Consider the following 13947-nt stretch of genomic DNA (forward strand, 5'->3'; position numbering starts at 1 on the left):
TCAGGTGAGAGTGATGTGAAAGATTAGCTCTCTACCTACGAGCGCGTCAGTGATCACTACAATTGGGATGACCCGACAAAGCTAGGTACCGTCATCTTCTATCTTGCTGACGTAGCGAACCTCTGGTTCCACGATCATGAGCTTGAACTGCAAACCTGGTCCGCTTTCAAAACAGCATTCGCGGAAGTTTTCGGTCGCCCAGCCTTGTGAAAACTCCGTACTGAACAGTACCTACGCCAGCGCTCTCAACAGCCCGGCGAGACTTACACCAGCTACATAGAGGATGTCGTGGATATTTGCGCACGCGTTGATTCCACCATGAGTGAAGAGGACAAGGTGAAGCACATCCTCAAAGGCATCGAGGACGACGCATTTCAAATGCTCCTGGCGTGAAACCCTACTTTAGTCGCTGCTGTCGTCACTCTTTGCCAGAGGTGCAATGAGCTGCGTCGACAACGTGTCCTTGTGCGCAGCGCTGTTGCACATGGCGACTCTTTCTCGGGCCTCACGCTAGCAGCATCGCTCTCTGTTGTAATTAAAGATTTCATTCTTGAGGAGGTGGCGCACCAGCTGTCTATGCTGCCTCTCAACGATCGACCTCCCCAGCCTGACACATCTCTGGCTGTTCCCATTAAGCGGGCCATTCGCGACGAACTTGCTGAGTCTTTACCTTTAGTTCAACCCTGCCCTCCCAAGGCTGCACCTCTCACCTATGCCGAAGTCGTCGTGCGACCTGCGCCGCCGACGTTCGCGTTTCCTGCGCCAATGCGACTTCAAGCTGCACCTCCTCCCGCGTCACCTCCAATTCCGTCTCGACGCCCAGTTGAGACCACTTGGCGTACACGCGACAACCGCACCATATGCTTCGCTTGCGGCTTTGCAGCGTCACCTACGTTGTAGAACCTGTGACACCATCACCCGACCTTAGGCGTCGCAGGCGTGACACGGTTCATGTCAACCGACTTAAGCCGTACTATGACCCCCCTCATCCTACCTACGCCGTAAGCGGCCAGGATGGCTCCTCTTCTCTCCCGGGGGCCAATGTAGTGAAGAGGAGGGCGAAGAAGATGGCCCTTGTGTCGGTTGTGCGCGGGATCAGCGTTCGTGTACTGTCGGTACAACTAGACTGTGCCTAGTGTCTCATAATAAATCCGCATATTAGAGAAGTGTAGCTGCCTGTTAACCTAAAAAAATTAGGCATTTTTCTCGCAGTTGCCGCATTGAAAGCGATTGTGAAGGGACGCTAGCACTCTAACAAAGGTGCCAAAGTAGCGTTTACTGAAGACGATGAAAAAATAAGCTGTGGTTTTGGAATACTCTAGTTACTTGCAAATCTTCATCGAATGTAAATGATTGTCCAGAATTTAACTTGAACCTTGCTCTTCAGTTGTACGGTTAGGTGGAATACAAAGCCTTATTAGTTATTCTGAGTGCTTGCAGAGGTAATGAAGTATCAGCACAATATGAAGTACGAAGCCCCCCACCGTCACCGACAAATCTGCACGATCAGTCCACAGAAGCCGTATCATGTTTTAGTATGCGAATAGGCTATCATCAGGGCTCAAGTGAATGAAGTTATTCTTGATGACATAATCGAGCCATCGATCGCTCCTTAGTCATCACCCATCATGTCCTTAAGGAACAAGGAAGACGACATTTTACAGTTCCCCGTGATTTATCGCTGCCTGAACAGCATTACTTAGACATTTTTCCGCTTCCTGGAATAACCAAAATGCTCCATCCACAATGCAACAACCAATACGTTTGGTAATTAGGCCCCAAGAACGGCTATTCCTTGATCGAACAGAATGAAAACGAGAATGCGGAGACGACGTTCATAAATCCTAGCTGATGAATTTTGTCGAACTTATGCTTATACCGATAGGACTGCGCGAGCAATACGTGTATCATAGAGTATCACAGACCCAGGGCTGAAGTAGCAGTTATGCGCCGTGTATCTCGATTACTACCTTCGTTCAAACGAGTATCTTCGAGCACAGCTTTCCGAGCCTGCAGGCTATAATGAAAGCGATTATGTTGTGAGGGCTGACAAGACGTAGCAAAAGTTACGCTTCGTCAACATAAAGCTGATGTTTATCGCTCCCGCCTTTAACCGTGACCGCATGCGCCTGGCAATGAAAAAACGTGAAACATCAGAAGTGACATGCTCCCTCGACCGTCCGCAGTTTCCTGGGGGAAGGCATGTCTGGGAAGAGATATAAAGACGCATATCCTCTGTCTCACTGCCCACTGCCGTCACTTGCTTTATGCGCCACCAGGGGCTTCTCTACTATCACCTAAACAATCTGTGGCTACTTCGGATTGCAGCTCATTAGCCTCAATATACGCCTTTTTCTTCCGGTAGGCTCAATCATATCATGTTGGATCAACACAATCACTTATACTGCAGCTGAGAACGTCCAACGCAGTCACTACAGATTAAGGCTAAAAAACTTTACTTTATACCGGCACGTTGACCATCACTCAGATAACCAGTTGATCCCAGCTTTTCTCTATTCAATTCGTGTCTACGTACTGGAAGCATTTGAAGACGACACAACTGCTTGTCACTTGAACTTCCACAACACCTACGACCCTGTAAATTCATGCTGTTTCTGTCGTTGCCTCTCTACTTAACACGCTTAACGCATCACTTCTAGTTACCCAGCAATGCCCATCCGCTCCTTTGTAATTAGTGGGCATCGACTTGCATGCTCCACTCCCACCAACTCCCACTCGCACCTGTGTAATTGTCACTGCTATCCACCGTGTGACAGGCGGCGCTGAGACAGCTTATCTTGAATCAGACAGTGGCTTTGAAGCTGCTGTATTTCTGTTATATCGATTAGCAATATGGTACTACACGTATGTACTATTGCTATCAATTATCAGGCGTTCCTCTACTGTGTTCATCATGACATGATTCGCACATTCAGCAGCGTAAACAAAGCAACGTTTGCATATTAGCATTGGAGAAATGGTTTCACTGAACGCTTTAACCGAGCTTTATTTAGTACGATTTCCCAGTGCATCAACTAGTTATATAACAGAAGTTGACCAAACACAGCTATTCGGCCCGGTTGGAGAGGGCACTCAGAATTTCTGACATGATGATTAAAAACAGATAGGTGCGATAAGCTTAACAGGGAATGCCTTATATTTGTATCAGGGTCTCCCAATAACACGGGAAGGGGCCCTTGACGTAGTGTGACGGATGATATGATGTATGACACAACGGTAGTCGCGGCCATTGGCATCGCTGCGGTTATTTTAGAATTATGCGTCGGGAGATCGTCAGACGCTATAAATCCAATGACGGTCGTTAGTTGAAAGCGAAAACAGGTCGATAAGATCAACTCCAATTATTTCGAAAGGAAATGATGATGGTGCTACAGGAAGATCAAGTACAACCGGAGCAGTAGTAGGGTCCTTGAATTTGCGGCTCTTGTCTGGGTAGCCACGCACTTGGCGTCGTACATACCATCAACTGCACACCTAGGCTACTGACCACATACATGCCACCAGCAGCGTAGTGCAGTTCGGGCTGCAATCGTTGCGCTCCTTTTCCAAGAATGTGGCCAGTCCACGAAAGAGAATGTCATCGATGGTCTACCGGACCACAGCGCGAAAAGTCTAAGGACAAATATTAGAATACCTACCAGGGCTTACTAGCAACTGAATGCGTTATTAAGAAAAGAACACAAATATATACCTAAAGAAAACATCAGTAAATCACTGTGCATGACAACGAGAATGAGACACCGATGCGCAGTGATGTACTTATGTAATCTTTAGGCATATGTGTGTGCTCCTTTCATAATAAAGGATCAATCGTCATTCAGCACTGGTGTGTGTTCCCCTTCTTGTTCCTCGTCTTTTCGCGCTGTTGCCCTGTAGAGCATGTACCGACTAGCCCAAGCCGCCACGGTGTCATCGATGATGGCCATGTTTTTATCGAAAATGTCTACGTCATATGCTGCAGCTGATAGACATAGTCTCGAAAGACCGTCGTTATTCGCGCGATGACGGCAATTGTTGTAACTGATTGCACAGTAAAATTCCTGCAAACGTAGCTCAGGGAGAGCAAGATGGTCCAGTCATGGAGACAAACCAACCAACATAATGAATGATGATTAGCGACGATCGTAAATCTTTGGCCATAGAGATGAAGAGAGCTTATAGACGCCGAAAATGACTTTGTTCAATGACGGCGTAAATGTGCTAGGACTTCTTCCATGAACAGCAGGCATGGGACAATGACATGTTTGCCGTCGCTGAGACGCTGGACGTGAAGGACGCTGGACGTGAAGGACCACTGGCATCTGTGTAAAACTTTGTTGCTGCAGAAAGGTCAAAATTATGAAGTGTAGGTCAGGAAGAAAGTAGTAACGTTCGTTGACAAAGCCAGAAGTAGCACTGCGCTATCCAGGGGGAATGCATATCTGCGTGCAGCACTGAATACATACGGTAAGCAGTATCGGCTAAGATGGAGGAAGAGACGTCGAACGTACGCGAAAGCGTACTGCTCAGGTACTGAAACTGCTCAGGTAGGGTAAACAGATTTTGCCTTTGAAGATGGGCAGTGCCGTTTCCATAAACTTTCGGAATGTCGCAGGTGCGTAACACAAACAAAGATTGAATTCATCAAGCCTGTTGGGAGTCAAAAAATCGGTTTTATCTTTGTCTGCAGAATACATGTGCATTTGCCATTGCCGATTGAAGATCAGATAATGATTAATAATCACAATTTTGTATGCTGAAGGGGTGTTTTCTAAGCTTACATTCTTATAATAATTGCATGATAAATCAATGAACTAGTAGACGTGGCTGTGTCCGCAAACTGGCTAAGAAAACTCTTGTGTGCGACATTTTGAAATAGTATTCCCGCATAAATACAGATTACGAAGTTCTACCTTTAAAGCTGGACAAACTTATTATTTCTTTAGTATATCGGCCCCCGATTGGTATTGCACGTGATCTATTCGTCTTGCTCGAGTGAATACCGTAGTTTGCTGGTGACAACAAATATTGAGTTATTTCCGGTGGAAATTTTTTTATCGATATGCTCGAGGGTAGCACTATTACGATATGTAACAGCTGATGAGAACTCTCGGCTCATAAACGCCATCAATTCGTCTACACGTATCAACACTTCTGTTAATTTGCTTCATTTATCTATAACTTACATATGTAGTCCATCCGCAAAAGCCGGTGTAAATAATTTAGATTTAGTGCTTCCAACAGCATTTACCAGTGTATTGGAAAGGTTTCACAGCGCTTAGAAAAAAGAAGAAATTTATGTTTTCTTGAGATATCACATCGCATAGTCTTAGTGTTATCAGAACAAGCTTTCCTTGTAGTTTTATTGTTAAATTTTCGACCATCAGTACCAACATGATGAGTTCACGATACTTATCTACATCGTGTTGTCGGAATAAATTTATAACAATTCTAAGTTTCTTATGTTCACACTGGTATGTGCAGATATGGCAGGACGCCGAACACACGTTGTTCTGAAAAAGGAAATACTTACTGCATGTTCCTGACCGAAAGCCATCTCCGTGATCTAGGCAGGTCAACCACATTCCATGCTGTTTGCAAAGGTCGTTATTCTTGGTATTGCACTGAGTCTTTTCAGGGCCTGGTATAAAAGAAGGCCGGAAATAAAACCATGGTCGAATTAAGTAGAGCATCATATTCACAGCATTGAGTCCCAGTCATTGAGAGAGTATAGAAGAGCGTCGAGCTATTGCCATATTTCGACATAGGAAATTAGTGGAATAGGAACCTGTAATAGGAAGGTTGAATAACTAACGTTAAACCTTACAAGAATTGTGTCGAATATCTATTGAGGCCGCGGCTCTGAATTTGGTGAGCCAAATAAAATGTTCGAATAATAGCTAAACTAGTCTGAACGTTCCACGCGTTAAATGTGGGGTGAGGTATATCCAGGCACGTTCTATTTGTTTTCGATAAATTATGTTCAATATTCATCACTTTTAACCATGTATCAATCGAATTATTCGAGCTACTGTAAAGCCGAAGCCTTACATTGCGTTACGCAAATGCAATAACTTCCCATGAGATATTCGCAACTACTGTGACAATACGTCGTATGATTAATGCAAAATACGTGCATGGCAATTTGCTTCGGAAGGCTGGTGTATATGTTTTAGTCATAGGTTGTACAGCTACGTGTAACGTCTTGTACCGGATATTCCAATATTGCGAATCATATATGCTACTGCTCAACAATATATTGCCCCAGCCAGTGTTCTCGTAGATGCCCAGATTTAATACTCCAGACATGATCCTACCTGTTTTAGGCTTTTCGAGCCTGCCTGTCTTGACTTCCTTGCCTCTTTACGGCAATCAAGCGGCTAAAGTTGTCTGCCAGCTTGCGCTACCAGGTAACTACTCGGGGCAGTGATGCTTTCGTGGTCGTTCCATCATCGTAATTCCTGCTTCCTCATCTGACTGACCATCTCGTCGTTGTAATGCCTGCCTTGTACGCGAACTCAAGGGTGTAAATTGTCGTATAACTAGGGCCACTGGGTATGCCATCGGGATCATCACACCATAGTGGTCGGTGTGTCGTCATCGTTCGTGCTTTGTGTACCGACTCTCGTAATGCCTTCATCGTCACGCCACGATCGTTTTACACTTGTCATGCATTCGTTATCATGCCAACACGGCCTCGCATGTTGTCATGTCAGGCCGTGTTTGCTTGCTTTTGCAAAGATTTCTGTATTTGGTCTGCTTCTCAAACAATAATAGCGCTCACTTACCTGAGCCAACTGTAGCTTCCAAGTTGAGCAGTATGGCGCCTAAGAGGATAAATATGTTCGCCATCCCTGATTACAGAAATAGGTGTTAGGAGACGTATTATAAAATTTCCGGAAGTATTAGGCCTGCAAGAAGAAATACAAAGATCTATTTACTAGTATGCAGTGATTTTATGTTTCCGTATAACTTGGGAAAAAGAGTGCCAGAATTTTTATAAATCTACGCAATTTTCAGAATGATTATGGCTTTCTAGACTAACATGATAAAATACAACCTGATTAACGTGTAGTAGATGCCCCACTGCGTGGTCAGTGCGACTGTTTAATTATACACAAAGGATAAGCAAAATAGAAAATTGGACGAGTTTGTAGAAATTACTGTTTTTGACCAGTTTGTGTAATTGACCAATACAAAAAGCATGTCACATGAATGCCTTTCCGAGACTACGTCATATTGTCGATCAATGAAGTGACTTCCTTTTACGAATCGGCCTTCGCGAAGCTTATTCACAGCTTATATTTCTAGCCGGTGCTGTTTGATATATGTAGATATTTGTAGCCGATGGGGTGTAGTAACCGTCAAAAATGCATGTATTCACGCGGGATGGCTCTCCTTTTTGCCGGTGTTTGTTTGCAATGGAATATAACAGTTATCGACTCGCGCGGCAAAAGAGAAGCTTCCAGTAGCTGAAATTTGTTGACGTTGTCATGAACTGTTGTCTAAAGAAACATGTCGGATTGTTTTGCTCTGGTCACGAAGAATGTCGTGCATTCTAGAATGTGCGCAAATGCCAGCCACTACTCGAGAGTATAAAATGTGTTACCTCTACATATATCTGACGCAATTCACCTTCGTTTTTGAGAAGACGACTATGCTTGCCCTTATCATTGTGGTTTGAGAACTGCGTATTTCTTCCGGGCACATGTTCGTTTGATGAAGAGCAAGGTTTTCACTCCGCAGTGTTGAGAGAATTTTATGTACTTTACCGTTCCTACATAACACTAGATGGAAGTAACTTGCGATTGTTCACTGAATATACGCGGCAAATCGAGAGACACAATCAGGCCTTGATGACAGCATTAGTCTCAGGATTCAAATAATGAACGCAGACATTATTGAGCCTGGGTCTCAATTCACGTGCTTAGAAAATCTTACTCCCCCCTCAAGTTGAAAATAGCGCCGGTAGGAGCATTCAAAAGGGCCAAACGACGCCTGCTGTCACCCGCAGGAGTCGCACCCATCGACGAATATGGTGATAGCGAAATCCACACCGACTCAAGTAACGTAGGCCTGAGCAGTTTTCATATTAAGAAAAAAGTGAAACTCGACAGTGTAGTACCAAAATAACAGCTTCGTTATCTCGAGTGGAAGCCAACAATTCTCTAGTGGTGAAGGAATATTTTGCGGTCACTCGATCCACAACAGAATCTTAGTCTAGTTTAGCAATAGGACACCTACAGCCTATAGCGACCAGCACTCCATATGCTGACTTTCGAATTTGAACGCCCGCTATGGTCGACTTCAGTTTATGAATTAAAGTGCCCAGGTGCGGTTGGCCGGTCCAACCACACTTTAAGTGCACTGCTTTAACACCTGCACGATGATGTCTTTGTATTAGCATTAGTTTTCTACAAATGCTGAGAGCAGATTGGAACTAAAATGTCTCATCGTGTCATTGGCAAGCAAGGCCTGCCATGTCAGCGGACTTTTTAAAGTTTTATTTCCTTCGTTTGGCATACCTTATAAAATCATCGCGAAAAACTTCCGGCCGATTTCTTCCAACCTCCACCGTTAAGGCTTTATAAAGAGTTAAAGCCAAACCTGTAATGCAGCAAATTACACTTTGTTTACCCACTAGCTTCTGTAGCGGATCTCGCTGCCAAGCTAGCAGTTGTCGTTTTCGGAGGCTTTCAGCGCCCTTGCAATTCCCGAGAGGCGCCAAGTAGCAGAGCTCCCCCTAAAGCCCCTTGATAACTTGAAAGAGCCGACACTGTCCTCCGCGTGGAGCTTTCTTCCTCGATTCTCCTCGCTCTCCAGATGCGGGCGCTGCACACGGCACGCTCTTTCTCCTTGGCTCCCGCGGACGGGACGCAGTATTTGATAGAGGCGCATGATTTCGGGCAACTTGCCTGTTCCCGAGGTGTATAAAAATAGAAAAATGGTCATGACAGCATCCATAATGTTTAAGATAACTTTTATGAGGAAGTTGGTTTCTTCTTAAGGCCATATCGATGTAAAAGGAATTTTGAGGCGACTTGTCTAGTCCAGATATTTTCCTGCCAGATAATAAGATTTTTTACGACGTTAAACTTTTCTAGTATTGCTTATGGCACAAATCTGTGTGTTCGGATTACTTTATTGCCTCTGCGGGGATGTGCACCGCAAGTATTATATTCACCGTGCTTTCTTACAATGAATTAGTCGCGAGTGCATCGTCCGTCCATATGTTTGCCTTTGAATGTTAAAGCAGCCTTTGCGCTGTGGTCTCTAAACTGAATTGGACGGTGGAGCAATGTTAGCGCGAGCAAGCGAGCGCGATCTTGTAACACCTCCTGCACATTGCTTGTATTCATAGGAAAACCAAATAATAATCGCCACGAAATCAGGCGTTCGTGGCAGCCCAAGTGGAAGCAAATCGAAGAATTGAAAAATAATCTAGAAACCATACTGGAGTTGTCTAAATTCACGTCAGCATACCCCTGATGTTAAGTTTTCCTACCCCCAAATTTAAGTTACTGCGCCCCTTGATTTCAACCCGGCTTATCCTTAAATTTAAGCTGGCCTACGTCCAAATTTCAAGTTGACCAACAATGAAATTTAAGTTAACCATCCCGCAAATTTCATTTGGCCCACCCCCAGATTTCAACTTAGCTTATCCCGTATTTAAGCCACGTGACCATGTGGCCGCCGCCGATGCCACAGCCGATGCCACTGCTGGAGCCGTAGCGACGTCAGGTGATACGGCTGTGCACCGCTGTAGAATGCATAGACCGGGCTCCTTACAAATTGCCCGAAGAAAACCGGCAAGTGGTTATGATACTCCGTTCTATGATGAATACTTTTCGAATGCTGTCGAATAGCCTGCATACCCCGTCAGCGCGAAGTGCCAGGCTAGTGCTGGATGCTCTCAATTCAGTACTTGCAAGTCTTGGGTAGGCATCATGGCTCACCCGCACAATTCTCTTCGCACTGAAGTCGAAAAGGCTGGGTTTTACTTTAACGATATATTGCCACATTCTGCAAAATACTGCTGACGACCAGCGGCTCCTTGGTCTGCACAGGTGACTTCGACGTGCCTCACCAGCTTTGGGAAGCACCAAGATTAGCTCCAGACAGTAGAATGACGGCCGCCTAATGTATCCGCGTGGCACTTGCTTGGACTTGACTGATTTCAAGGCGCTTTGCATCTTGCACGCACAGTGTTCTTTCTATCACACTTTCCTCTTTCTGTTCCTTCTGTCCCTTCCTCCAGTTTATTGTAGCAAACCGGACCTTCGTCTGTCTGACCTCCCTGCATTTCCTCTCTTTGGTGTATCTCTCTCTTAAGACCACGTAAAAATTTTAAGTTGGCCTACCCACAAATTTCTCTGGGGCCACCTCGAAATTTCTGTCGCCCCCCCCCCTCTATAAGCATCGCCATGCATATTGAATGGAGCCCTATTTATCTGTATGGGAATATCTTCTAATGAATTTTTGCGGGAGCTTAAGCTGTTTCTTATCGCTTATGAAGATACCAAACACATACATTTACACTACCACAACTTATAAATGTCCTAATTGTGCAAATAACGCATTTTTGTGCAGATAAAAGGTATTACACTTTTCACGTTACGGGGCCGGGGTACTAACGTAATAATGCTTACGCATTAAGAACGCAATGTACACTAGCTGGCGCTCATCACCCACAATGCCACGGGTATACTTGACAATTATTTTGTCAGAGTCTGCATTCACTGTATCTAGGTGAATAATCCACACACCCAAGTAAGCTGGAAAGAAAGCTCCTATAAAAGCCACTATTTTGATTTTCAGTAAAACAGGCAACGTATACTAACAACCACGAAAATTCCATCGAGAGGGCGTATCTTCGCACACAATTGTTCACAGCGGAAAGCACAACCCATGCTCAGCACAATCTCAACCTATACAAGCACAACGTCGACTGAATAACAGTTGACGACGCGAGAGGCAATGAATCCTAGCTGAACATTGAGCATACTGAGGACGCCTAATATTTATGCAACGTACGTATTGTTGAAGTATAACGCAGGGAACCAGTCCGGAAGAATAAAAAAAAATGCAGGATTACGGGATGCTTGATACAAGCAATAAGAAAGGCGCCTTTGCTCGCGAACAACACTGTTCTTTGTCGGAACAAATTTTTTTTGCCCAATGTTGTGCAGCCACTGCATCATGGGAAAAGCTGTGACGCTTTTCATGTGCTATCATAAAAACTCCAAAACTACATTCAGGCTTCTTGCTGAAGATATGTGAGCTACACCACGGCAGAGCGCTAGCACAACACCACAGGAAAAACAGCGCGTAGCGCACGCTTCTCTGATGCAGCCGAGCTAGGGAGAAGAATGACGAGAACAAAAAAGTGAAACGCAAGCAAAACGCAAGATCCGCGCGTTCCCAAGGGCAACGGCAAGGAGACCAATCGTCGTGCAGAAAAACGGAGATAAAAAGTGGCTACCACAGAGTGGGAGGGGTGCAAAAAGGGGCGAGGAGCAGGTCAGGAAGTATCGCAGAGGCGGGAGAGTTCCAAGAGTGGCGGTACTTTGAAATTATCATGGGACTTTGGTTCATGCTAGCCATTGTGAAAGCCATGTAGCACGTATGTCAGGAAGAGGGGACGCGATGCCCCAGGCCAACAGAATGCCGGCGTTCTGTCCTGTAACAAGAGGCGGGAAAAATCTTCCAAAAGCCAGGGAACCTCACACCTACAAACGTCGTTGCACTAGCCTTGATAAATAACTATGACTGTAGGCATTCTGAGGTACGCCTGACTGTTTTTTTTCTCTCATTGCAATGGCTCAGTCTACGAAAGCCTAGTCTTAAGGTAGCTGTGCCCGTCCGGCGGCGCGCACTCCGCATAATTGTCATTGTCATCAATTGTCAATTAATAATTGTCATTTGTACTGGATGAAGTCCAAGAACTTGTCGATGGTTGAATCACATCATCATCTAGCATTTGCTTAATTTGATGGCTTATAACATCCTTTTCTTTCTGCGACACTCGGTAAGTGTGTGGGCGAACAGGTTAGATGGTCTGCTCAGTGATGATCATGGGTTTGGTTAAAGGAGTATGCTTGACCTTTGACGTGGTGGCGAAGCAGTCGCTAACTGATGATAGCAGAGTGAGGACCCTTTTTTTCGGGTTGTGCTAGCTGCGGATTAACGTTAATGTAACTGCTCAAGTCCACATCGCTGGTTTCCAGAATTGAGATCGTCGTTACCGAAGCACAGGACTCGCCCACTGTTTCAAAGTAGGCCATGTTGGTATGCCTCAAGAAGTTCTTGTATTTGCCACTGAAGTTGCTAACTAGGATCATGGTTTGCCTATTTCGGAGCTTTACGAGACCTCGTGTGACGCCAACTTCTTAATCCAGCAGAATGGTGAGGTTACCTTCGGCGATGGCTATTCCTAGTTGCTTTTGGAGACATTCAACGTGGACGAAGATGCTAACTTGAGGTGGTAACGTCACGCAGTCATCGACAACGCGTAAAGCCGCTTGATGATGTTCATCCTCCACACTCGAATCCGAAGAAACATAGAAACAGTCACGAACACGTAACGCAAGTTATTGATCGCCCGACGTTACTGGAGAAAATCGATGCCCAATATAACCAGCCGAGAACACTTGGCCAGCACAAGGAAAGACGCTACGAAAGTCTGAGTACAACTTGCAAGTCTGGCGCTACATAGTCCAACAGGTGACACGAGGTGTCTTCCAGCCGTAATCAGATGTGCGTCGTCCCACGCTGTCAGCACCTTGCGTAGCCAGGTGGCCGGTGAGGCTCTCATTACCGAGTAATCAGCTCCCGTATCCACAAGTGGTCACCTGATAACCGCCGATGGAAACAGTAATAGCAACGGAAGTTCTTTTGGCAGTTTCGACTGAAGGCGCTAGCGGTACGTCACGAGGGAGTGACGTCGGCGGTGGATATTTCACGGTTCGCATGACAGCAGCGTCACCCCCGGACGTTGCCGCTTTCAGGTTGCCAGGCGCGGGCTTCCACCGTTGACTCCAACGGAATCAAAGGCGGGCCAAGCACGGTTTTGTGTCGCGCGTTGTCGAGGTGATTGCGACCATGACTTTCTCCGCAGTGGGGCTAGAGGAAGGCGGTTACTTTCCAAATATTCTTCGATTTCGAGCGCGCGTCCGGCATAGCGCGGGCAACGGGCGTTCGGGTGGTATCCTCGCAGACTAATCCGTGGGCACTGGCAGTAACGATACAAGTGACCAGCCTCCCCACAGTGGTAGCACAACGGACTGTTGCGGGGAGTGCACCATACTGTAGACTTACGCGGACCAGGATGAAAGGCTACTTGCCGATGTGTGCGGAGAATTGGACTTGGGAAGGCTTGAAAAATCCCAACAGGGAGCTGCGAGAAACGGCCCGTCGACGGCGCAGAAACACCAAGAGCGTCCGCGTACAATGATGTGGCGGGGTTCGGTGCGTGTTGGTTGCGAGGGATGAACCACCTTGCCGATTTCCTCCTGAATAACATGCGTAAGAGCCGCGGCACTGGCAGGTGTCGGAGCTGATGCATAAGGCTTCTGCAGTTCTTCTCGAACAATCTGCCATATTAGTTCGGTAAGGAACTCCCTGCCAAAATTTGCAGGTGCAAAAGAGCATGCAGCAATCATGGTGGTCTGGCGTTCATACTGCGAGAGGCCCTGCCGAAGCATGCGTTCCATGTCTGTCGCCTCATGAACGAAATAAGACACTGTTGTAGGAGGATTGCGCACGAGACCTGGGAAGACCTGTTCTTTTATAGCTCGCATTAAGACGCACCTGCTTGTCTTCTGGTATGAATGGGCCGTCCCGAGAGAACAATCGCGTCATGTCTTTGACGAACATGGCGATGTATTCGCTCGGCATTTGGAACCTCGAAGTGCCTGTTTGACCCTTTCTTTTCTACCGGGGTTGCTG

The 13947-nt window shown here is 46.0% G+C and overlaps 1 long non-coding RNA gene across 1 annotated transcript in view; it reads right to left on the minus strand.

Moving 5' to 3' along the window:
• Window positions 1-5533: 5533 nt before the first annotated feature.
• LOC142587137 (uncharacterized) overlaps window positions 5534-13947 on the minus strand; it is a 53374-nt gene continuing 44960 nt past the window's right edge. The window contains exons 2-3 of the long non-coding RNA XR_012829366.1: window positions 6789-6911; window positions 5534-5641 (exon numbers count right to left, since the gene is read on the minus strand). This is a non-coding gene — a long non-coding RNA (uncharacterized LOC142587137). The remainder of the gene's footprint in view (window positions 5642-6788; window positions 6912-13947) is intronic.

Source organism: Dermacentor variabilis, chromosome 7 (assembly GCF_050947875.1).
Source record: "Dermacentor variabilis isolate Ectoservices chromosome 7, ASM5094787v1, whole genome shotgun sequence".
NCBI classification, from domain to species: Eukaryota; Metazoa; Arthropoda; class Arachnida; order Ixodida; family Ixodidae; genus Dermacentor; species Dermacentor variabilis.